The sequence below is a fragment of the Balaenoptera physalus genome (genome assembly GCF_965194825.1).
Source record: "Balaenoptera physalus genome assembly, chromosome: 6".
In the NCBI taxonomy this organism is placed as follows: domain Eukaryota; kingdom Metazoa; phylum Chordata; class Mammalia; order Artiodactyla; family Balaenopteridae; genus Balaenoptera; species Balaenoptera physalus.
In genome coordinates, this window is record NC_138885.1 from 106816837 (window position 1) to 106842371 (window position 25535).

Below are 25535 nucleotides of genomic sequence, written 5' to 3' on the forward strand. Positions count from 1 at the left end.
TTATCATCAAGGCCATGTACAATGGGATGCTTTGTGTATCTGATTCACCATGGACATTGGACTCAACATGCCCTGTCCTCCAAGGACTCTTCTTAAATCTGAGATAATTCTAAACTAACTCCAATGTTAGTTAGGACTCTTGGTGGCAAGGACTATAAATAACTTTTTTCCCAGAGGGGATCTGCTGGCTCATGTTATTGAATATTCTGAGGAGTGGACTAGCTTCAGGTAGAGCTGAACCCAGGAGTTCATTGATGTCATCTAAATGCTCTCTCTTTCAGCAAAATGCTCCCATGGGCTCCAAAGATAGAGGGTACCTAACACACTTCAGGAAGTGATTCTGTTAACCCAACCTGGATTCGACATATATCACTGGCACGTCTCATGGCCAGAGGGAAGGGATTCTCTGATTGGCCAGGATAGAGTCACTAGCCACAGTAGAATAGTAAGGAAGCTCTAGCTACTGTAACAACAAACCCTGGAAATCTCAGGGGCTTGACACAATAGAAGTTGACCTTTTAGTCTTATAAAATCCAATCAGGAGAACATTCTCAAGCACACAGGCTGAGGGAGAGTCTACCATCTTCAATTGTGGCTTCCAAGGTCACCAAGAGCATCAGCATTCAACCAACAGACAGCGGAAGAGAAACTGGACCAGAGTGCAGGAAGTTCTCTTATGGGCCAAGCTCACATTTCATTGGCCCAGAACTCAGCCACATGCATGGACTGGAATATTGTCTGGGACATGCAGGCTGGCTGTGAGCTCAGCAGGAAAGAAAATAGGTTTGCTGAATGTCTAGCCATTTATTTCTGCCACAAGTTGTAATGCTGGGCAGCATTGTTAGAGAATGAGGGAAGAGTGGCTTCCCCCCAGTAAAGGGGAATCACAGCAGATTAAAAAAAGTCCTCTCAACTAACTCATGCGATGTTTCAGACATGTCTGACTTTGCTGCTCGTGGCTATACTTATATCTGGTACGGACACTATTGTTTATTGCTGTGAGATAAACTATCCTGAGTTTAGTGGTTTTCGAGAATCTTGTTATATTTTTCTTATATTTCATGATTTCATGGGTCAGGAATTTGGGCAGGGCTCAGCTGGGTGATTCTTTTGCTCCACATGGTGGCAGCTAGTGTCACTCAGTGGTTTACAGCTGGCAGGTGGACTGGTGTTGGGGTCTAGGACAGCTCCACTGTCATGTCTGATGCCAGGACGGGGGTAACTGGAACACAGGGCTCAGATGGCATACTTTTCCTTTCCATGTAGTCCCAGGCCTCACCATGTGGTCTGTGCAGCAGGGCAACCAAACTTCTTCCATGGTGGCTCAGAGCTCTGAGAGGGAGTGTACCAAGAAACCCAGGAAAAAGCTCTGGGGCATCTCAAGACCTAACTTCTGAAGCCCTGGGTTGTCCCTTCTGCCACATTCTGTTGCCAAGAAGGTCATCAGGCCAGTCCAGATTCAAGGAGAAAGGAAGGAGACTTCCTTCTCAATGGAGGCCAGCTTCAATCGGCCACAGATCCTTTCCAGTCACATGACTTTTTCACGTGGGGTCTTGGAATTTGGGAGCCTTTCCTTTTCTATGAGAGGCTACAGATATGAATCTTTACTGCCCTACTTACTGCCAGCCATCCTGGCCATTGAGCTTCTTGCATTGCAGTTCCTGTCTGGAGCTGGGCCTCCAGAGGAAGGAATCTAGACTCTGGAGAGTGAAATAGGTGTTCCAGGCTTCCACACACAGGGGAGAACAAGATGATCCCTCATGGGGGGAGGGTAGTAGGAAGGGAGGGACCCACTCCAGGAAGTGGTATTCAGTCAAAGTTGGCAACAGTTGTGATAACTGATATAAAACCCTATGATACACGAACTGTAATTATGCTCATTTTATTTTATTTTTGTTAACATCTTTATTGGAGTATAATTGCTTTACAATGTTATGTTAGTTTCTGCTGTATAACAAAGTGAATCAGCTATACATATACATATATCCCCATATCCCCTCCCTCTTGCGTCTCCCTCCCATCCTCCCTATCCCACCCCTATAGGTGGTCACAAAGCACCGAGCTGGTCTCCCTGTGCTATGCAGCTGCTTCCCACTAGCTATCTATTTTACATATGGTAGTGTATATATGTCCATGCCACTCTCTCACTTCATCCCAGCTTCCCCTTCCCCCTCCCTGGGTCCTCAAGTCCATTCTCTATGTCTATGTCTTTATTCCTGTCCTGCCCCTACGTTCTTCAGAACCATTTTTTTTTTTTTTTTTTAGATTCCATATATATGTGTTAGCATATGGTCTTTGTTTTTCTCTTTCTGACTTACTTCACTCTGTATGACAGACTCTAGGCCCATCCACCTCACTACAAATAACTCAATTTCATTTCTTTTTATGGCTAATATTGCATTGTATATATGTGTCACATCTTCTTTATCCATTCATCTGTCGATGGACACTTAGGTTGCTTCCATGTCCTGGCTATTGTAAATAGATACGCTCATTTTATGAAATAGGAAACTGAGGCACCAGGAGGTTAAGTAGCTTGCCTGGGCTCCTACTGCTGGAAAGTGAGGAACCCTTGTTCAGCCCCAGGCAGTCTGGCTCCAGAGGCCAAGGGACCCTAGCGAGATGCTAAAACTAGTAATTGCCTTTGTAACACCATGAGCTTTGTGGCTTCCTGTCACCTCCAGGGGGTTCCCAAGTCTATCATCAGCATTACCAAGTTGACTTATCTTCTGTAGCAAACCAAATATACCCTTTGGTGAGTTTGTAGAAAGCTGTGCTAACAATTCTTACCAACAACTACCTCTTTCAGTTACAGCGACACCCATTCATTTCCCACGGTGCTCATGTGCAAATTAAGCCAAATAAGTCTGGGTTACTTCATAACTACATTATTGCAAACCTGGATTGTTGATGTCAAGTCAAAGGAATAGTTCTACTCAGGGGCCCGTGGCTGTGTGAGGCAACGCAAAGCACCTTAATGTGGAAATATGACGTCCGAGTTTTCTTCTGAGTCAGCAAGAATTAGAAATCCATGCAAAATCCAGACTTTCCCAAGGAAAACGCTGCTGTGGGATTCCCGTCAAGGCCTCCCATCTCTCTTAATCCCACATCCTGACCCCTTGCTCCTCGCTGCGTGCACTTTGCATCTGCTCTCCTAAACCAATTTTCTTCTGAGCAGAAACAGAAAGCCCCCAGGGAAAAAAGAGCTGGACTGTTGCGGGCATTTTCTAAGATTGGATGGTTGAGGCTGCTTGGCAGAGTTGAGCGCTATGGCCCAGGCGTCACGTAGGATCTGTTAATGACCCTCTGGCTATCTCCTTTCTCCCACAGGGATGGCAGATGGCCTGTATTTTTAAGAACTAAAAAAAGAAAAAAAGAGTCAGAGGGAAATCAGGCTCACCAGGAGGAATTTGGAAACATCCAGGCAGCACAATTGAGCTGTAAGTTTGTTTGGAAATCATACGTGGTGTACCGTGTGATGTAGAAGTAACTGTTCACTTCATTGGCTCTCCACTTAGTGGAGGCCAGAGAAGCAAAGGAGGAATGGTCAGGCTGGGAGCCCAGAGCCAAAAGTTCCAATCTTGGCCTGACACCTCCAGCCAAGTGGCATTCACCTGGTCATCTTCCTTTTCCGGTTTTCTGTTACTTTATTTTGTAAAAGAGCAGAACTGAATTCTACAGCTGGAAGAGGTTGGAGAAGTAATAATTCCTGTATATGAGCTGATTCCCTGAAGAAGTACAGAAAGATCTCAGAGGCAAAGATAGCTATAGACCATGGGGAAGTGATCAGAGAAGCTGGGACACTTGGCTTGGAAAAGATCGTTGACATATAAATAAACTTAGGCGGCATAGAATGGGTTGAGGAGGCTCAGGTATGGGGCTCCAAGGACATCCCTTCACCCTGAATGGACCACTAAAGAGCTGGGGCCCCAGAGAGCATTGACTGCACTCCCGGACCCCCATCAGCATCCTCCTTCCCTTGCTTGATGCTGAGTCAGGATCTTCTAGAAGCAACCCTGATTAGTGAGTTGCTGGCTGAGCAGAGGAGTGGTCCATACCGCTGCCCAGCTAGAGACCACCACATCTCAGCACCTCTGCTCCTGGCAGGTAGGGCTGGGAATGGGCATTCCAGGGCCCGAGGGAGGAAAGAAAGTTACCCCCTCTGCCCCTCCCCTCCACCTTGCTTGGTCAACACTGGGATCAGCTGCCACCAGGGGCGAGTCAGCCCAGCAGATGGTGTGAGGCCGGGAGAGATGCCATCAGCCAGCAGCACAGACACAGCAGCGACTGTGCATTTGGGGGGCTCTGTTCCAAGTCTCCTGCTCTCTCCCTCGCCTCCCTCCAGCTCTTCATTATTCATGCAGCTTCCGGACTCTTCTTCCCTTCCTCTTCCCAGCACCCTTCTCCTCTCACCTCCCCATCTCATCCTCTTTAACCACCACTCCCTTTTCCTTATTTTCTCTCAGCCTTTGCAGTGTTTGACAAAGAAAGAGGGAGGGGCCAAAGTTAGAGGTAAGAGCCTTAATGCAGCCAGAGTAATAATAGGAGGAGGGCCAGACGGGTCAGGTTCTTGGGGTCATGTCTTCTTGGTCCAAGAGTCCTGGGTTGAAGGAGGTGCTCCTTACTCACTCATGGTGAAAACCGCAGCTGAACACCCAGCAGTGTGTGAGCTGAGAGCAATACTGTCAGCTTGGAACAGTGGGCTCAAGGCCAGCGAGGCCTCAGATAGGCTGTCTGCCTGCGAAGGCCAAGGTGAAAGCTCCCGTGCTCCAGGGCTTCATTCCAGATCACAGAGGGCCCATCGCTCGCACACTCCACCCCTCCTACCATTTGGAAGGAGATGTGGCCATGCCTGTGTCCACACCTCCCCCACCCTCTCCACTTTCTGAAAACCCTGGACCAGTCCAGGACCCGGGCTAGGGAGAGGGTTGAGCCTGAGGCCTCGGGTTTCTCTGTCTCCCCCTTAGGAGCCCTGGGTGTTTGGGAGACTGGCCAGTACAAGGGCAGTGCTAAGGGTGGTCTCAGATCCTTTCACTAACTGTCACTTCAACCTCTCCTGGCTTTGCCTGTCCCCCTCCCTCCTAGAACGCACACCCCATGGGAGCAGGCTGCAGCCAGAACAGTTCTGGGCTTTTCTCCCAGGAATTTACACTGTTCCCAGTCCAGATCAAGAGGCCCAGAGATGTCTCTGAGAAGAAGAAATAGAGCAGGGATTGTTCAGAGCCCCAAGCTCAGCAGCTTCTATTTTCCCGGCTCCCCTAGACCCCCAGGCTCCATTCTAGATTCTAACACTGCACTGTCCCTAGAATGTTTTGCCAGAGTGGAAATGTTCTGTGTCTGTGCTGTTCCGTATGGCAGCCACTAGCCACATGTAGCTATGGAGCCCTGGAAACATGGCTAGTGAGACTGAGGAACTGAATTTTGAATTTTATTTAATTTCAGGAAATTTCGATTTAAATCACCATATGTGACCAGAGAGTGCCATAGCGGGCAGGTGGCATTTGAAATGGGTCTTGAGGAGAGGGTAGTCAGAAACAGAGGGAGGGCAGAGGGCGAGGAGATGAGATTGCAGGCACAAGCAGGAGTAGCTGCCCATTTGAGGAAGGGACACTTTGTGTTAAGGAAACTCTTTGGAAACCTTTTTGAGAAACTCACTTAAGCAATGTTCCCGCAAGGGCAAGGGGGTAGCAGGAAACCCCCAAATAACAAAAGGCTGGGATAGGGGGTGTCTAACATTTGTTTTGCTTCTGCCCAGTCTACACTGCCTTCTCCCTTCTGAGCCGGCTCTAATGTTTCCAGCTCCTTCCCTTTCACCAGCCTGGGGGGCGGTCCCCAGGGGCTGACAGCACATTAGGCATTTTCTGCTTAGCCTGTGTGACTTTAAACACGTGCTAGGGCACAGAGCACCCAGCCTGCCCCGTCTCCAGGTGAGCCGAAGCTGCCATCTAAAATTTCACAAGCAACATTCTTAGCCCTGATACTCCCACCCTGGGCTCTTCTTCCCGGGCTGTATGATTCCCTTGGAGGTACCTGCCACTGCCACTATAGGAGTCAAACTGTGACTTCAGCTAGACCCTGTGAATTGGAGCCTGTGCTGTGGCCACTCAGAATGAGAGATCCTTGAGAGCTTCATGTGCCAGGCGCTGCCCAGCCCTGTGGGGCACCCCAGATGCATAAGCAAGATCTTCCTTCAAGAAGTCCCGGCCCAGGACAGAGGAGCTAAGGTGCCCACCTCAAATGCCTAGACATACAGTAGGTGACCAAGTGTGTCTGATGAAAGATACAAGGGACAGTGGGGATCAGCCAACTTGGAGTCTTCTTCCCCATCTACTTAGCTCCACCTTGTTACGACCGCACAAAAACATGTGCAGAATGTGTTCAATACTCCTTTTTCCAAAGAGAAGCTGGAATCTGAATTTTAATTGGAAATTTCCCAATTTTTTAAAAAAGGCATGCTGGCCAAATAAAATTCATCTGAGGGTGAAAAACATTTCCACTTCTTTCTATGCAGCGGCAAACTCCTGAAGTTTGTTGAGTGGTTAAACAGAAGGGACCAAAGGAGCTGGCCCCTGGAAGGTGCTGTTCTGTACTTGTGCACATGCTGGTTGTGACACAATTTCCCATCTCAGTGTAGGCCCACGCCTTGTTTGCCCCTGAGCAGTTAACCAGAGGCTTGTGATGGGGTGGGTTCCTTCTGCCCTCTCTTTCGCATCCAGGGAGAGTAAAGGGCACTGGTAAATATTTTCCATAGCTCGTGAAGCCTGAAGTTTCTAGGCCAATGTGAAGTTGAGAACAGGGCTTAGGATGCCCCCCCAAGCTTCTACTTCACAAACATACAAACACACCAGCACTTACTTGGTGTGAAATGCACATCTTTATATCAGTGGTTGCGTATTCAGTGCCCCTATGAGATTGTAGGGACATACATGTATTGTGTTGTGTTCTTGGCAGGTATATTAGTCAGTGTTCCCCAGAGAAACAGAACTAATAGGATGTGTGTGTGTGTGTGTGTGTGTGTGTGTGTGTGTGTGTGTGTACAGCTGGCCCTTGAACAGCACAGGGGTTAGGGGTGCCAATTTTCCATGAAGTCAAAAATCCACATATAGCTTATAGTTGGCCCTCCATATATGCAGTTGCTCCACATCCACCATTCTGCATCTGTGGATTCAACCAACTGCAGATCATGTACAATAGTACATATTTAGTGAAAAATATCTGTGTATCTGCGTGTAAGTGGATCTGCACAGTTCAAACCCGTGTTATGCAAGGGCCAACTGTAAATACATACACACACATATGTATATATATGTATATATTGGAGATATATGGAGAGAGAGAGAGAGATTGATTGAGAGAGAAAGATTTTTAATGCTGGAAAGTCTGAAATCTTTAGGGAAAGCCAGCAGACTGAAGACCCAGGGAAGAATATTGTCTGGAATCTGAAGGTAGCCTGGAGGCAGAGTTCCTTCCACTTCCAGAGATTTCTGTCCTTTCTGTTAAGGCCTTCACCTGATTAGATGAGGCCCACCCACATACAGAGGGCAACCTACTTTACTGAAAGTGTACTGATTCACACGTTAATTACATCACATCTTCACAGCAGCATCTTGACTGGTGTCTGACCAAATAGCTGGGCACCATAGCCTAGCCAAGCTGACACATAAAATTAACCGTCATGGCAGAGTGACCCTCTGAATACTGTCAAAGTGTTTCTAAACAACACAACAAGCAACCTGATTCCTCAGAAAGGCAGTTGGTTGGCTGTGGCCAATGGTCTTGAAGACAATTGTCCAGATAAGGGTCTTTTCAGTGTTATTTCATTCTCTTTATTCTTTTTTTTGGTCATCTGAGTTATCAAACACTCACAAATTGATTTAATATTTAGTCCAAACCGAGGTAGGAAAGAGGTTTCATTTTCTGTGAAAATTCTGATTAACCGTTGGTGGCTGCTTGTTGTGCTAAGTTGTAAGAAGCCCAGGGCTGACCTCAGCTCAATGGAAAAGAGTGTTGAGCTTAATTACCTGTGTCTGCAGTGGGAACAGGTATGGGGAGTGGTGGTGTATGTGCTTTCTATTTTCCGATTTGTCATCCATGATCATGACCAAATGTTCATTAGAGAAAAGCTAGGAGATCAGAGAGGAGAACTTGTTTGTGTGAGCTCACACACCAAGCACATGTCAGGCTGAGGATGAGAAACTAGGAGTTAGGTTTCCTAACTCACAGTGTAGTCTCCTTATCAAATAAGAAATATCTAATGTACACCTCTCAAGCGACTACTTATCCACATAATTTTCTCACTTCCACTATGTTTTTTGTTTTAACATCTTTATTGGAGTATAATTGCTTTACAATGGTGGCTTTTTGTTTTAATTAGAAAAAATGTTATCTCTCCTAAAGGAAGCCCATGTATCATAGAGCTATCAAACTGTATCTCAAATTTGGATGTCCAAATTTTCCTCCTATTGTACTAAGCCTCAACAAAATTTTATAATCTACAACCATGAGGTCCAATCTGGTAACCACTAGCCTCATGTGGCTAATGAGTACTTGAAATGTAGCTACTGTAACTAAGGAACTGAATTTAAAATGTAATTTAAATTAAAAAAATTAAATAGTCACATGTGACTAGTAGCTGTTGTATTAGACAGCACAGAGATAGAACATGTCAGTCATTTTAGAGAGTTCTACTGAACAGCACTAACCTAAACAAATGTCCAACTTTTTTTTTGGCTTTTCTGTTCCTACCAGCCTAACTTTTCAAATGTTTGACATAAATAAGACTTTTTTGGTAGCTCCGGTTCCCAATGTCTTTTGACCATTTCCTGTTTTATGTACTTATTTATTTTTAAGCCCCCTCTTCGTTTATGTCCAAACCAAGGCAAGCTTGAGGTGGGACCTGAAGAGATGTATTGCAGGTAGCCCTTTTTGTTTGGGGCAGGGGCTGGAAAAGCAGGGATGCTGAGGTTGGTGGGGCCCTTGGGAAGACAGGTAAGGTCAATGAATGTTGGCCAGTTAATCTGAATTTTTGTATCTTCCTGGTTTTTAAGTTCCAAATCTTAACTTCTGTTTCATTTCTATACTTTTAGTTTAAATTTCTTGATTCCTTTTTTCCCTCCCTAAGTCAGCTTAAGACTAACAGTTTTCTCTTAGCCTTTGTCCACTATTCTTCAGAACTCAGCCTTGATGTGAGGAAAGGGCTTCTGAGCCTCCTCCTCTGAACTCTTACTGCCCTATTCCTACTTTTCTTTGTGAAGTTGGCCACTGTGGTAGCACTGCCTCTCAGCATAATATTATAAGAACACAGGTTTTCAACTCCAGCTCCATCACTCCTATCTGGATGATATAGAGCATGTTACTTAAACTTCCTGTGCTTCCATTTCTTGTTTGTAGAATGAGGGTGATACTAATAATAGGACCTACTTCTTAGGTTGTTGGGAGGAGTAAACGCATAGTGCTGAGAAGCCAGCCTGGCATCAGCAGGTCCTCTGTGAACATTTGATAGAATTGTTAGTATAGGTGTCTATTTATGTGTTTCTCTCCCCCAATAGACTGTAAACTCCTTGAGGGAGGGGCTCAGCATAATGCCTGGTAGGTGGTAGGAAATCCATAAATCTTTGCTTCGTACACAAGTGAGTGAATCACTGGGGTTGGTTAATCACTTCCTACTTTGTTCAAATATTCCTGCATGAACTTTCAGATCAGCTCTAAACTCCACTCCTGGCTTCTGCCACTCACTGCCTCCTGTATCTTTGGCCTCTTTTGTCTCTGTTTTTCTTCTCCTTTTCTGAGCCCCTCTGATGACAAGGGCCTTTAGGAGTCACTGAATCCAGTCTCTTATTTTCAGCAAGTTCTGACACCCATTCAGCTTCTACTCCAGCTTGGAAGCTGGGCTAAGGGAAGACATCCAACACAAAGACGTTAAAAATTCCCCAAACAGGGATTCTCTCTCCCTTTAGGAAAGTCCCAGGGCTGCAGACATGAGGGCATTGGTCTGTCTTCCATGACGCGTCCCTGGACACTAGGACAAAGAAGTGGGTGGGTTAAAGATGTTGTCACTGGCCCCCTCCTCGAGAGGTTTTAGTGGGAGGTGCTCCTTTCTGCATCTTGCCTGTGATTATGGGAACCTAAAAACAACCTTGCCTTCTGGGGATTATCGTGTGGCCCACCTCCTCTCCTCCTGTCTCCTCTCCTGGCAGAGAGGTGGTTTTGCCCTGTCTTTGGACCTTTCTGAAATATCAAACCCCATTGCATCATGGTGCACCAACCAACAGTTTGTCCAAGCCAGGAACTTGGAGACCATGGCAGCTTCTTAAATTCTCCAGAGATTCCCATTCCAGAGACACACTATAACTGTCTAATGTCAACATGGACTTTAAGAGCAGTGTGAATGAGGAATCCCATCAACTCTGGGTTCAATGTCTGAACCATCCCCTGGCCTACCTGGTAGCTCCACAGAGCATGACTCTAATGAATTGCAACTTCCTTTCAGACCCCTCCCATAAGCCCCTCCCTAACCTCTTCCTTCTCCCCAGCTGTCTACTGCCCCCATTTTCCTCTTGGAAGCCAAGGCTCTGATATCAGGCTGTTTTTAGAGAATAAGCAGCCAGAGGGAAGTTATACCTGATATTTGGCAAGATTGCAAGTCAAGTGTGGGCTTACTTGGTTCTAGATACTGCTTCCTTGGCCAGAATGGGGGTTGTCTGGCTCAGGTTGCCTACATTAAGGGTGCCTTTCACTTCTAAGAATTAAAGCCAGAAATATTGGTTATTAGAGAGATTTTGTGGCGAAATCCAGCTCTCCCTCTTTTCCTCCCTCCCTCCCTCCCTCCCTCCCTCCCTCCCTTCCTTCCTTCCTTCCTTTTCCTTCCTTCCTTCCTTCTTTCTTTCCTTCCTTCATTCCCTCCTTTCTTCTTTCCTTCTATCCTTCCTTCCTTCCACAGTTACTTTTTGCCTGGCTCTCACGCGCCAGACAAGTGCTAAAGAACAAAATCAAATATTTAAATAGTCTCAATTCTTGTTTTTTAGAATTTACACTACAGTAGGAGAAATATACTCATAAGCAGATAACTATAAATGAATATAAAAAGTACAATCACTGAAATAGTCACAGGGTGCTGTGGGAATCCAGAGAGACACCTAAGCCAGGCTGTGCCAAAGATGATTTGGCTTAAAGGAAAGGTGGTTCCCAAACCCTGATCTGCAGATCCATGCCACCCCATGCTAATATTTTTTTTAGAGGTCACAAGAGAAATGAGAAAAATGTGGGCAATGTAGTATGATTGTATGAATTCAGATTTGGAGGAAAATATTGTCTTTATTTTGAGCTGCTGTACCCTTTTGGTTATTTATACAAAATGATGGTGACATTAGATAGCAATGACAGAAGTGGGTGTAATTGTTGTTTTTGTGTCTATGTCTTTATCTGATAAAATAAAAGGGGATGATCACATATCAGCCCTTCAAAATTTTTAGAAATATTACTGATCCATGAAACCTCAGAGTTTAGGAACCTCTGGCTTAAAGCATGAGTAGGAGGTAGGCTGTTGATGGTTGAAACATTTCTGGCTGAGGGCACCAGAACTGGGTTACTGGTGTGACATTCTGGCTGAATACACACGCTGCTCTATGGGCAGGGAATGCACAATGTGGCTGTTCCTACACAAAGATGTTGTCACAGGACCAACATATAGGATGTGTTTTATATTATTTCCCTAGTAAAGATGATGGAATTTTCACTAAGCCTTTCATACTTTTATACTTATTCCTCCTAAGGACAAAAGGAATGCATTTGTGAGATGGTTTACTGGAGTAGGATTACAGTTTGTAGTCATGGAAGGAAAAATGAAAATGGTTCCAACTGAGGATCAGATTTATGACCTTGGTTTGTTAACTACCTTCACCAACACATTGACCTAATAAGTTACATACAAGTTCATTGTCCTAGGAACATGGTGGAAGGTGAGAGCTTGTTGGCATGGAAGAGTAAACAGAAGACTGAGTCATAAGATGAAGTCACAAACTTGTGCTTTACTTCTTAGACCCATTGTTTCCTGGCTCTGTGGCCTTGGCTGTGTTGTCTCTCACTTCTGTCCTCAGTTTCCTCATCTACAAAAAAAGCAGGCCAGATGACTTTAGACCAGTGGTTTTCAAACTTGAACGTGTATCAGAACCATTTGGAAGGCTTGTTAAAACTCAGATTACTGGGTTCTACCCACAGAGTTGTGATTCAGTAAATGTGGATGGGGCCTGAGATTCTGCATTTCTAAACATTTCTACTGATGCTGATGCTGCTGGTCCAAGCACTACCCTTTGAGAACCACTGGATTAGATACTCCTTCAAATTCTCTACCCCTAAAGTCCTATTAGTCATCCTTGCCTTTAAAAAGTTTATAATCTGATCAACATTTTTCCTGTGAGAGAGAAGGAGATTGATGACTTCATTCTTTCAGTTTCTAATCAAATATTTATTTGACGCCTTCTCTGTACACATGACTACAAGACGGAGAGACGTAGACTACCACAGTCTTCCCATCGATGCTTCCCTGAGAACCTCAGCATTGTGCAAGAGTTTTGACTCCTATAAGGCACTTTGTACAGCCAAATCTACTATTTGTGGTCCCAGGGACAGGGAGAGTCTGGAAAATTGAGATCAACAAATGGTGATAAGTCTCCTCCCTCCAAGCAGTTTTTCAGGGATGACTGGTAGAAAATGATGATGCAGAGAGAGGCTTGTTTATATCTACACATCAGAATGGATGAAGCACTGTCAAAGAGAATTGCCTGCAGATTACTGTGCCCCAGTCTGGGTCACCGTCACCTCCTCCATGTCCCCAGCACAAAGCCTTTGTTGAATAATATCATCCTACAGAGTCACGGTGGGTGCCAGACCAGAGGACAAAGGCTGATGTGGCTCCTGCCACCTGAAATATAGCCCTTGATGCAGACAGCATTAGAGATGAGTGGTCATGTAAGGACAGAGCTTAACTGGCACAAAGTAGAATAGGAAAGATTTATGTTCACCAAAGTTTTTTTTTTTTAATTTTAATTTTTTTTATTGAAGTGTAGTTGATTTACTATATATATAATATATACATATATTCTTTTTCAGATTATTTTCCATTATAGGTTATTACAAGATATTGAATAGAGTTCCCTGTGTTATGCAGTAGGTCCTGTTGTTTATTTTATATATAGTAGTATGTATCTGTTAATTCCCAATTCCAAATTTATTCCTCCCCCCGTTTCCCCACCAAAGGCATTTTTGGATTTGGAGAGTATAGGGGAAAGTGGGACTATGGAGGGTAAACAAGAGGTAACTTGGAATATACATGTGTGTATTCATTTAACCATACATGTTGGTCATCTTTTATCCCCCAGCTTACATCCTCTCAGACTATATTCCTCCTTTGGCTGTTGCTTCAGCCAATAGCTGTGCAGGTATGGCCTGACCATGCTTCACCCCAGCTGCATCACTTATCTGCTGCCTTCTGCCCTGGGCTTCCTGCTGTAGTGTGGGAAGGGAGCGAAGTGTTAGGGAGTTAACACTCTGTGGGGCAAACTTGACTAACAGGGGACCAGAGCTGGGGGTCGAATACTTCTCTTTTGCAGTTTCAATTATGAGACACATAGTTCTTCAGGGGATCTTCAGCAGGACTGCATTCCTATTGCCCATGGACACATAAACAGCTCAATAACACATGTTTGATTTAGTTGTTCCTCTTTTCCTATTTCATTCTTCTAGGTCCTCCTCTTCTGAACTCTGGGGGGTCATTCCCTCAGATAAACCATTTGCATGCAAGCCCTTGTCTCAGACCCTACTTTTTGGGAGAACCAAAGCTAAACGATGAACACATTTCAGATGTATGTCAGCGTTTTAAGAAGAATAGACAGTTATTTTTTTGAGCACCATTGATGTACCAGGTTCTATATCTTTTAAAAAAAATAAATATTAATTTTAATTTCCATTAAACTAACACATACATACAGTTTTAGAGGTGAAATAGCACAACATGGTATAATTAAACAATAATCCCCTATTGTCTCCTTGACCGCTGTCATTGCACGTCCCAGAGGCAAGCAAGTTTAATTCTTGGCAGTATCTCTCCATTGTTCTAAATATCATCAATTTGTCAATTTCAGGCATTATTTATTAAAAGCCTATTATGCTGGATCCCACCCCACCTGTTCTACCATCTTACTTATAATTATTTTTTATTGAATTATGACCAGTGTTTACATTAATATGACTATATAAATATCATTCATTGATGATCCAAGTACTATGGCTCCTTGCATATCTTTTTGTTTCCTAGAGTATATAACCATTTCTCATGTCTTTTTTTTTTTCTTCTATTTCCTGTCCCAGTCTCAGCAGGGCCTGCTGTAGAGCTGTCACTCTGGGACTTCCTTTCCCCTTCTTCCTGGGACTGTTTCTCTTCGTGGCTCTTCTATGATGTTTTCCCATTTCCTGGATTAAATGTCCTCCTCTTTGTTAGTTTACTTCCTTATTTTTTGATCATCTAGTAACAACTTAAAAATGGATGGATGAATGGAAGTTAAAATGTTTAAGACCTTGTTTATCTAAAAATGTCCAACTAGGTATATGATTCAAGGTTGGACATAACTTTTACTCAGAAATTTGAAGTATTGCTCCATTGTCTTCTAGGGTTAAGTGTTGTTGTTGAGAATGGTGAGGCCATTCTTATTCTCAGCCTTGATGTGTGACCTTTACGTCCACAGAATGTTTAGTATCTTCTTCCTAATACTCTGCAACTTCACCCCGATGGATTTTGAAGTGGGTCTTTTTGTGTTCCTTGTACTGAGTATTTGATGGGCCCTTTCATTCTGAAAACTCATTTCCACCAAATTTGGAAAATTTCCTTGTACTATCTCTTGATGAGTCTCTCCTCTCCTTTCCTCTGTTTTTACTTATAATGACTCCTCTTTTATTAGCTAATGATGATGAACCTTGCAGACTGGTTATCTAATAAGCTTATCCCTTTTCTACTTGTCCTTCTCTCTCTCTTATTTATTTTTGTGTAGTTTCTAGGGGATTTCCTTGCCTTTTAAAATTTTTCAACCTTCCTACTTAATTTTATATTTAGCTATTTATTATATCTTCAATTTCCAATATCTGTTTTTGTTCTTGGATTTTTAATAATAGAAATCTATTTTCATTATTTCATGAATGTAACAGAAAAAAAAATTTCTTTCTGGGAATATTATTTTTGTTTGTTTTCTATTGTTCCTTTCTTGTATTTTGTGTCCTCTAAGTTTCATTTTGTGTTGTTTGATTTAGTCTCTGTCTTTTATTTTACAGGCTTGCTTTAAATGTCTTGTGATTCTTTGCTCTCTATTTTTATTTAAGAATGAGGCTGTTAGGGACTTCTTTTCCTGCAACTGAAATACTACCACTTGAGTAGACTGACCAGTGAGCAGAAAACCTCAAAGAATCTTCAGACAAATTCTTAGAATTTATCAAAGAATTTAGTAAGGTTGCTGAATATAATATCAATACACAAAATCAAGTGTATTTTTATATAACAGCAATAAATAATTAGAAAATACAGTTACGAGTGATATACAATTTACACTGGCAATAAAACATATAAGTTACCTAGGAATAAATCTAACAAAAAATTGTGTAAGTCATTATGGAGAGAATACTTAAAAATTTTTGAAAGCTGTTAAAACAAGAATAAATGAAATGGCATACATATTCATGGATAAGGAGACTCAGTATTGTGACAATGTCACTTCTCCCCAAATTGATTGATTTACTTAATATAATTCCAAAAAATAATCCAAAAGTGTTTTTAGTGGAACTCAACAAGCTGATTTGGAAACTTATATGGAATAGCAAAGATCCAAGAAGGTTTAAGACACTTCAGATGAAGAAGAATCAGGTGATAAAAGTTGCTCTTCCTATATCACCAAAAATCTTTGCCATTGATTTGCCTTTTTAACCCTGAATTAACAACATACTATCTTAATTACTTAAATAGATTAATAAGCCCCCAAATAAACCCACACATACAGGAAAACCTGGAGAATCAGTAGAGTATAGAGCAGTGTTGTGCATGTAGAAATGTAATACAAGCCACATATGTAATTTAAAGTTTTCTAGTAGTCACATTAATGGACATTTTAAAAAGCAGATAAAATTAAATTTAATAATATGTTTTATTTAACCCACTATAACAAAAATATCATTTCAATGTGTAATCAATATAAAGTTATTAATTTGAGATATTTAACACTATTTTTTGGACTAATGTTTTGAAATCCAGTATATATTTTACATTTAAGTAGACCCTATTTCAAATCCTCTGTCACGCTAGTCTCATTTCAAGTGCTCAGCGACCACATGTGACTAATGGCCACTGGATTGGATAGTGCAGGCATAGAAATTAAGGTTGTCAGCTCTGTAGCCAGGATTACTGCTTATTAAGTGTGTAACCTTGAGCAAATTACTTAACCTTTTTGTGCTTCAGAAGGCTAAGAGTAACAATAAGAGTAACAATAGTACCTACTTCAAAGTGTTGCTGTAAGGATTAAGTGAATTCACAAACATCTTTTATAGGGTGCTCCACATGTACCAGACACTCTTCTAAATGCATCACTTGCATTATTGTTAACCAATGCATGACAGAGGTAGGTTATTAGGAAAGGATAAACTTTTCAAAGAGTGGTTCTAAACATCATTTTTCATGTGGCAGTTATCAAAAATAGACAACAACCTGACAATATATCTTAAACCCAATTCTAGTTGAATCTAGAACTAAAATGTGAGGTGCAAAGCTTTAAAACTTTAACAAATTATTCTCTGCTCTGAGGTCACAAAGATATTCTCCTGTATCACTTTTTTTTCCAAAAGACAAAAACACCATCTATAAAGGAAAAGCATGATAAAATTGACCAGAGAACTTGTATTTCTCAAAATACACCAAATAGATAAGTCAATAAATGCAAGAATATGTCTTCAATGCATGTAACCAGCAAAAAATTCCTATTTAGAATATATAAAAACTATAAGAAATCTACTTTTAAAAATGAGCAAAGGAAATGAATGAGCATTTTACCAAACGGATGTGTTTATGACTTAAAAATATCTAAAATAATGTGCAACCTCATTAGTAATCAAAGAATACAACATAAAACCAAAATAACCTATTTCACATCACCTAGATTGGCAAAAATTAAATGGTCAATACCAAGCATTGGTGAGAATTTGGAGTTCAGAAAATCCTCATACAGATGGTAGAATGTAAATTGGTCAAATCCACTATGAGAATTATTTTACATAATCTAGTAAAGTTGAGCATGAGTAAAGTTTATGCCCTGGCAAGTCTGCCTCTATGACATATATACTCTAAAGAATGGCACAGGCACAATAGGTGTCTTGTATGAAATCGCCCAGAACATCACTGTTCACAATAATACCAGCCTAGAAACAACCAGAAATCCACTCAAAAGAGAAGGAATACATAAATTACAAAGTTTTCTTAAATGTAATTCTATACATCAATGAAAAGAATAAATTTGCATGCACATTTCAATGTGGATGAACCCCAAAAGCATAACTTTGGGCAAACAAAGCAAATCATAGAATAAATGCAGTATGACACTGTTTATGTAAAGTTCAAAGGCAAGCAAAACTAAACAATATGTTGTTTAGAGATATATACATGTGTGGTAAAATTACAAAGAAAAACAAAAAAAAATGATTAAAACAAAACTCAGCATAGTGGTTACTTTGAGATGGAGAAAGATACAAGAGGGCAGGAACACATCTGGGGTTCAAAGTTATTGGTGAGGTTCTATTTCCTAAGGCAAATGGTACATGCAGGTGTTTTCAATAGGATTATTTTAACTCTTTATGGACATGATATATGCTCTTTTTATGTACATTATTATACTTTACAATGTAAGAAAAATTTGTTGGAATTTGTGTTTTGAGGCAACCCTTTTTGATTGTTGGGCTTTACTTCACTGGGTCCTGGAGTCTGGGGTGATTAAGCTGTGAGCTGGAGTTTTCACTGGTGGACCCCCAAATGCCAACATCTGCAGGGTCCATTCAGTTTTCTGGGGAATTCTCCAACCTCTTGCCTGGGGGTTGAATAGCTGGCTTCCAGCAATCCAGAGCTCTAGGGGGAAAGGGACTGGTGTTGGTGAAAGCTGGGGCATATGAAGAATTCTGCTCCATCTCTACACCTCTATCTCTTCCTCTTTGTAGAAGCACTTGCCTTGCTGTGTGGGGTGGAGGAGGGAACATGGGGTTTATTAGCTTCTTAGGGACTTCTAAGCAATTGCTGCCTTTTCAGCTCCATGCTTCACTTTTCCTTCCATAGTACCTGATACTCTCATTTCAGAGCCATTCTGGTTTCCTGGGGGGCCACATGGATTTGCCTTTCATTTTTCTCCCCACCCCCAACTGTGTGCCCTTCTGCTGTGTTAGTCTTTCTTCCTCCATTGGTTTTCCATCTATGAAAATCTACTTGATGCCTTTCATCTTCTGTGATTGCTTCTTCCATTCCTTTTTGCCTTTATTCTCATTTTGGTGAGGTTTTGAAGGTAAACACATGTATCCAATCTGCTGTATTTAACTGGAATTACTGCTACCAACAGCTCTTTCCATGTTGGATGATTATCCCCATTTTACAGCTATAGAAACTGAGAACACAGAGGGAGACTCTATTTGTTGAGCCAAGACTCAATTGCAGGTGTAAATGACTCCTCCTACACCTTCTTGCTCCTGGAGCAGGAAGGCTACAGGGTCTTGTAACCCTTCTGGCTGGAGCTGTGTCCTCTTGTCTAACCCAGAGCCCTCCTGCTGCAGTTTCCCTCCGCTGCTCTCCCCTGGGTGTAGTGAATAACCCATAGCAGGATGCTCTGGGCCATGAAGCCATGCTCTCGGCCAGGTGTATGAGAGCAGAGTGCAGGGAGAGTGACCTTGATGCTTGATGTTAATGGCTTCACACAGGCAGGGAGCATTTCCTTTGGAAGCAGCAGATAGTCATCAGGGCCGTCAGCCTGGTTCATACTGAGAAGCACTTGGAATGAAATTTTATCCGGTAGTGGTGGGGGAGAGAAAGAGGAGAGAGAGCTATGGGAAAGTAACTTCCTTTCTTTTTTCTTTTTTTGTTCCTTGGACCACCACAAGTTTCCTTCACTCCCTTGGAACCAAATTTCTGTTTTGACTAAATGGAAAGTCTCCATGGAATGAGAGCTGATGGGGGAGATTTCTCTCAGAAGCACCCTCTGTCACCTTCCAACAGTTTTTCCTCCCCCCTCCTCCCCCATCCCACTGTACTCTTTCTTCTCTGCCCTCTCTGACCCTGCCTCCGCTATCTCCATCTGCTGTCAACTGAAAAGGCACTCTGCACCTTATTCTAGGCATCGTTTGAGGGTCGTGGGCAGGCCAGGCCCGTGCGGGGTCAGTGGGATGGGCCCATGGGCTCAGGTGCTGACAATGGTGGGCAGACAAGGGGGCAGGCTGGAGGCGGCATGAGGCCAGCCTGCCTGCCATGTCAGCAGCAAAGTCCCTGGATGGTTCCAAGCAGAGTTTCACACAGTCCCTCGCAGCTCTGAGACTCCTATTATCTCCCAGTACTCCTATAATCATATAGGCAGACATAGGATGGGATGCTTGCGTTTCTACAGTCAAGGTCTACTAAACTTGTGGCCAGGAGAAAGAGGAGGCAAAGGGCAGTTGTCACAGGCAACTACAAATAAGAGCAGAACTTGCTTTTCCTCTAAAATGAAAACCACTTGCTTTGTACCCAGAGCTCAGCAATCCTAAGGCCACACACTGGGCTGCCACAACCTTGTTCTTAGTCTCCAGTGGTCAGAAGTGTGTCCCTTCACCCTTTCTCTGTCATCATGGTTTCAAGCCTCCATTTGCCAGTCCCACTGAAACAAAGTCAGAAACAGCTGTCCACCTGTGATATTCTGATATTTTGTTTTGAGAATACCTCTTTTAGTTGTATAATAGGAAACATAGCAAACATGCAGAAACAGACCCTACATTCCTTCAGGGCAAGGACCTTGTTTATTTTTAACTTTTAATAAGGAGCCTAGGGTTAAGAGAATACAATATATTGGCATAAAAAGAGATAATTGCGTTGTTATTATTATATTTATTGAGAGATTACATGTGTCAGGAGGTTTTCAGAGTATTTTATGTGCATCGTCTTAATCATATTCTCCAAAGTCCTATGGAGAGGTACCATTATTTCTCTTAGAATCTGAAGCCCAGAGAAGTAACATGCCCAAGGGCATATAACTAATAAGTTACAGAGTATATATATATATATATCTCACAGGATATATGTATGTGTATATACATATATACACACATATATATCACAGAATATATATATATATATATATATATATATATATATATATATATATATATATATATATATACTAAAAGTTTAGCAAATATTTATGGAGCCTCTGTGTATCAGGGCATGGTGTATCAAGCACTGTACCAATTACTGGAAATCCAATATTTAATCCAATATGGTCCTTATCCTCAAGGAGCTTACAGCTTAGAGGGATGGGTGCATGCAAACACAGCTACCTCCAGTACAAGGCAGTCTGTGTGGAACCAAGGTTGGTGGAGCGTGGAGAAGGTTAATGGACTCTCAGCATGGGAATCTGGGAAGAATAAGTTAGAGTTCTTGGGTGGTGAAAAGAAATTCCAGGCAGAGGGAAGGACATGAGCGAGCCGGGATGTACAAAAGGACATGATGGTATTGGTGTCTTTGACCCACACAGACTTGTTATTTCTTCAGCAGTAATAGGGGTAAACACGCAATGCTAATAGTTCCATCAGGAGATTGGTACATTGCAGGACCTCGACTACACGTGTACTGAATAAATGGAAACATGAATAATTGAGTTCATGGTGTTTACTGTAACACTTAGATGGGGTATACAAACCTGTAAGAATGGGGTCACACTCGGTGACCAGATTTGCCTCCATTAGCTTAAATATATCAACTGCCTAGCCAAAAAATACTGAGAGTTGCTGGTTAAAAAGAAGCTTGGAACAACTGAGATAACCAAAGAGGATATGTTACTGTGAGTCGATTTGGAGAGCCTTTCCAGTGATCCTTACAAGACTCCATCTCCCTGTCCAGGACACATGGCAGTCATGTGACTTTCTTGGGTGTGGTGGGAAGTGAGCAAGACTTTGGGTTGGACCATTAGATCAAAGACAGAGTGATTCTGTAGAAAGGCACTGAGGGGAGGAGAGAAGGCTGAGTGACAGTAGAAGGGACTGTAAGAACATGCTAGCTACAAGGAAGACAAGTTGATGGTGAAGAGGAGGATGTCACTTTCTGTGATACGTGAGGCCAGGGCTGCTCCAGGAGTGTCCCTGTCTCAGGGACTTAGGTCTGGTGTCCTAGTGTTTTTCACAGTGAAGTGAGTACTAGGGGTTTGAAAGAAGGAAAATGATCAAAAGGAATCTACAGACTCAAAATGGCCAGGGGAGTTGAGAATTATTTGCTTTGCACTAAAGATAAAAGCAGAAGGAATCAAGGAAATGATAACGGATTTCTTGACTGGCCAGGTAAGAAGCCAGAAAGGATTAGAATGTGGGGATTAGGGGGAGGGGATTAGGATAAAGAGTCATTTCTGAAAAGGCTCATCTTTTATGCTGGAATATTCTGTGAGCCTTTGCCTGTGACTTGGGGACAGTTTGCATCCCGGTAAATCCCTTTGTCTTGCAGTAAAAGTTATTTTGTGGCACTTATGATTACTGTGAGGCTTAAGTGGAGCCAGGAAGAGATGCAGGTTTTGTACCTGCTGTACAACTTGTTCCAGTGGCTTCTTGATGCATCCCTGCACTTGACACCAATCCAACAACATGCTCAATCACTTCTCTCCTTTCCATGCAAGAGGGGAAAGGATGATTTCTTTGGGAGATATATTTCTTGCTGTTGACACAGATTCCTGGGCATGTGGACTAATGGACATGACTGAGCACTAACTTTCAGTCTGAGCCTATACAAGTGTCACCAAATTGGATGAGATCATAGGTCTACTGTCTCTGCTGTTCTATATGAGCTCAGCATCTGTGGACTTAAGTAAATTTTAAGGAATTATATTTCAACCTATATTTCTTGGGGGTAATTCATTCTTCTTGGTGTTTACTAAGCACCAATTGCACACACAACCTGTTATGCTAGAAAAATATTTAAAATAATATGAAGTGTTAAGGCACACTACTATATTTTTCCTTTCTGTTTCTTCTAATTCTTATATTTTGATATCATCCTCGTTATAAAATTCCATAAGATCACAATTTTCTGTTTTCCCTTTTTTTCCCCCCACTGTATTAACTTCCTATTGCTGCTGTGACAAATTATCACAATTAAATGGCTTAAAAAAACACTGATTTGTTCTCTCATAGTTCTGGAGGTCAGAAGTCCTAAAATAAAGGTGTCAGGAGGGCCACGTGACTTCTGGAGGCTCCAAGGAAGAATCTGTTTCCCAGCTTTTTCTAGTTTCTGATGGCTTTGGCTCATAGCATCATCCTCCATCTTCAAAGCCAAAAACATGGCATTTTCCAATTTCTCTCTCTGTCCTTCTACTTTTATCATCACATAACTTTCTGACTCTGATCATGCTATACCCCTCTTATAAGGACACTTGTGATTACCATGGGCCCACCTGGGTAATACAGGATAATCTCTCAATTTGAAATCTCTAATTTAATCACACCCACAAAGTCCCTTTTGCCTTGTAAGATAACATATTCACAGATTCTGGAGATTAGGATGTGGACAACTTTATGGGGCTCTTATTCAGCATACTACAACTGCTACAATTATGAATTTAATTGTGTTGTGATTACTGGTAAATAATTATTAATGACAAATGCTTTTCTGCAGGGTTTACCACTTAGTGTTGAGGAACAAGTTGCAGTGGATCTTAATTCACCATCCTCTGGAGTCTCTGATACTTGATAAAAAGCATATTTTTCCACTGTTGCCCCAGAGTGCTGGCTCACAACAGATAATAAATATCTATTGAAAAAATACAAGAAAAAATTAGTCCATGATTAACTGAAATTTTAACACTATTTGTGGGGTAAAGGATTACTATTAATTCTGCTTAAGAATAAATGGTCCTGGAGCAGAAGCAAGAAGAACTACAATTCTGCAGCCTGTGGAAGGAAAAACACATTCACAGAGAGATAGACAAAATGAAAAGTCAGAAGACTTTGTACCAGATGAAGGAACAAGATAAAACCTCAGAAAAACAACTAAATGAAGTGGAGATAGGCAACCTTCCAGAAAAAGAATTCAGAATAATGATAGTGAAGATGATCCAGGACCTCAGAAAAAGAATGGAGGCAAAGATCGAGAAGATGCAAGAAATGTTTAACAAAGACCTAGAAGAATTAAAGAACAAACAAACAGAGATGAACAATACAATAACTGAAATGAAAAATACACTAGAAGGAATCAATAGCAGAGTAACTGAGACAGAAGAACAGATAAGTGACCTGGGAGACAGAATGGTGGAATTCACTGCTGTGGAACAGAATGAAGAAAAACGAATGAAACGAAATGAAGACAGCCTAAGAGAACTCTGGGACAACATTAAATGCAACAAAATTCGCAGTATAGGTGTCCCAGAAGGAGAAGAGAGAGAGAAAGGACCCCAGAAAATATTTGAAGAGATTATAGTTGAAAACTTCCCTAACATGGGAAAGAAAATAGCCACCGAAGTCCAGGAAGTGCAAAGAGTCCCAGGCAGGATAAACCCACGAGAAACACGCCAAGACACAAAGTAATCAAACTGACAAAAATTAAAGACAAAGAAAAATTATTGAAAGCAACAAGGGAAAAATGACAAAAAATATACAAGGGAACTCCCATAAGGTTAACAGCTGATTTCTCAGCAGAAACTCTACAAGCCAGAAGGGAGTGGCACGATATATTTAAAGTGATGAAAAGGAAGAACATACAACCAAGATTACTCTACCCAGCAAGGATCTCATTCAGATTCGATGGAGAAATTAAAAGCTTTGCAGACAAGCAAAAGCTAAGAGAATTCAGCACTACCAAACCAGCTCTACAACAAATGCTAAAGGAACTTCTCTAAGTGGGAAACACAAGAGAAGAAAAGGACCTACAAAAACAGACCCATAACAATTAAGAAAATGATAATAGGAACATACATATCAATAATTACCTTAAACGTGAGTGGATTAAATGCTCCAACCAAAAGACACAGGCTCACTGAATGGATACAAAAACAAGACCCATATATATGCTGTCTACAAGAGACCCACTTCAGACCTAGGGACACATACAGACTAAAAGTGAGGGAATGGAAAAAGATATTCCATGGAAATGGAAATCAAAAGAAAGCTGGAGGAGCAATTCTCATATCAGACGAAATAGACTTTAAAATAAAGTCTATTACAAGAGACAAAGAAGGACACTACATAATGATCAAGGGATCAATCCAAGAAGATATAACAATTAAAATATATATGCACCCAACATAGGAACACCTCAATATATAAGGCAACTGCTAACAGCTATAAAAGAGTAAATCGACAGTAACACGATAATAGTGGGGGACTCTAACACTTCATTTACACCAATGGACAGATCATCCAGACAGAAAATTAATATGGAAACAGAAGCTTTAAATGTCACAATAGACCAGATAGATTTAATCGATATTTATAGGACATTCCATCCAAAAGCAGCAGGTTACACTTTCTTCTCAAGGACACATGGAACATTCTCCAGGAGAGATCACATCTTGGGTCACAGATCAAGCCTCAGTAAATTTAAGAAAATTGAAATCATATCAAGCATCTTTTCTAACCACAACACTATGAGATCAGAAATCAATTACAGGGAAAAAAACGTAAAAAACACAAACACTTGGAAGGTAAACAATACATTACTAAATAACCAAGAGATCACTGAAGAAATCAAAGAGGAAAGCAAAAAATACCTAGAGACAGATTACAACAAAAACACAATGATCCAAAACCTATGGGATGCAGCAAAAGCAGTCCTAAGAGGGAAGTTTGTAGCTATACAAGCCTACCTCAAGAAACAAGAAAAATCTCAAATAAACAATCTAAACTTACACCTAAAGGAACTAGAGAAAGAAGAACAAACAAAATCCAGAGTTAGTAGCAAGAAAGAAATCATAAAGATCAGAGCAGAAATAAATGAAATAGAAACAAAGAAAAGAATAGCAAAGACCAATAAAACTAAAAGCTGGTTCTTTGAGAAGATAAACAAAATTGATAAACCTTTAGCCAGACTCATCAAAAAAAAAAGAGGGAGAGGACTCAAATCAATAAAATTAGAAATGAAAAAGGAGAAGTTACAATGGACATAGCAGAAATACAAAGCATCCTAAGAGACTACTACAAGCAACTCTATGCCAATAAAATGGACAACCTGGAAGAAATGGACAAATTCTTAGAAAGGCATAACCTTCCAAGACTGAACCAGGAAGAAATAGAAAATATGAACAGACCAA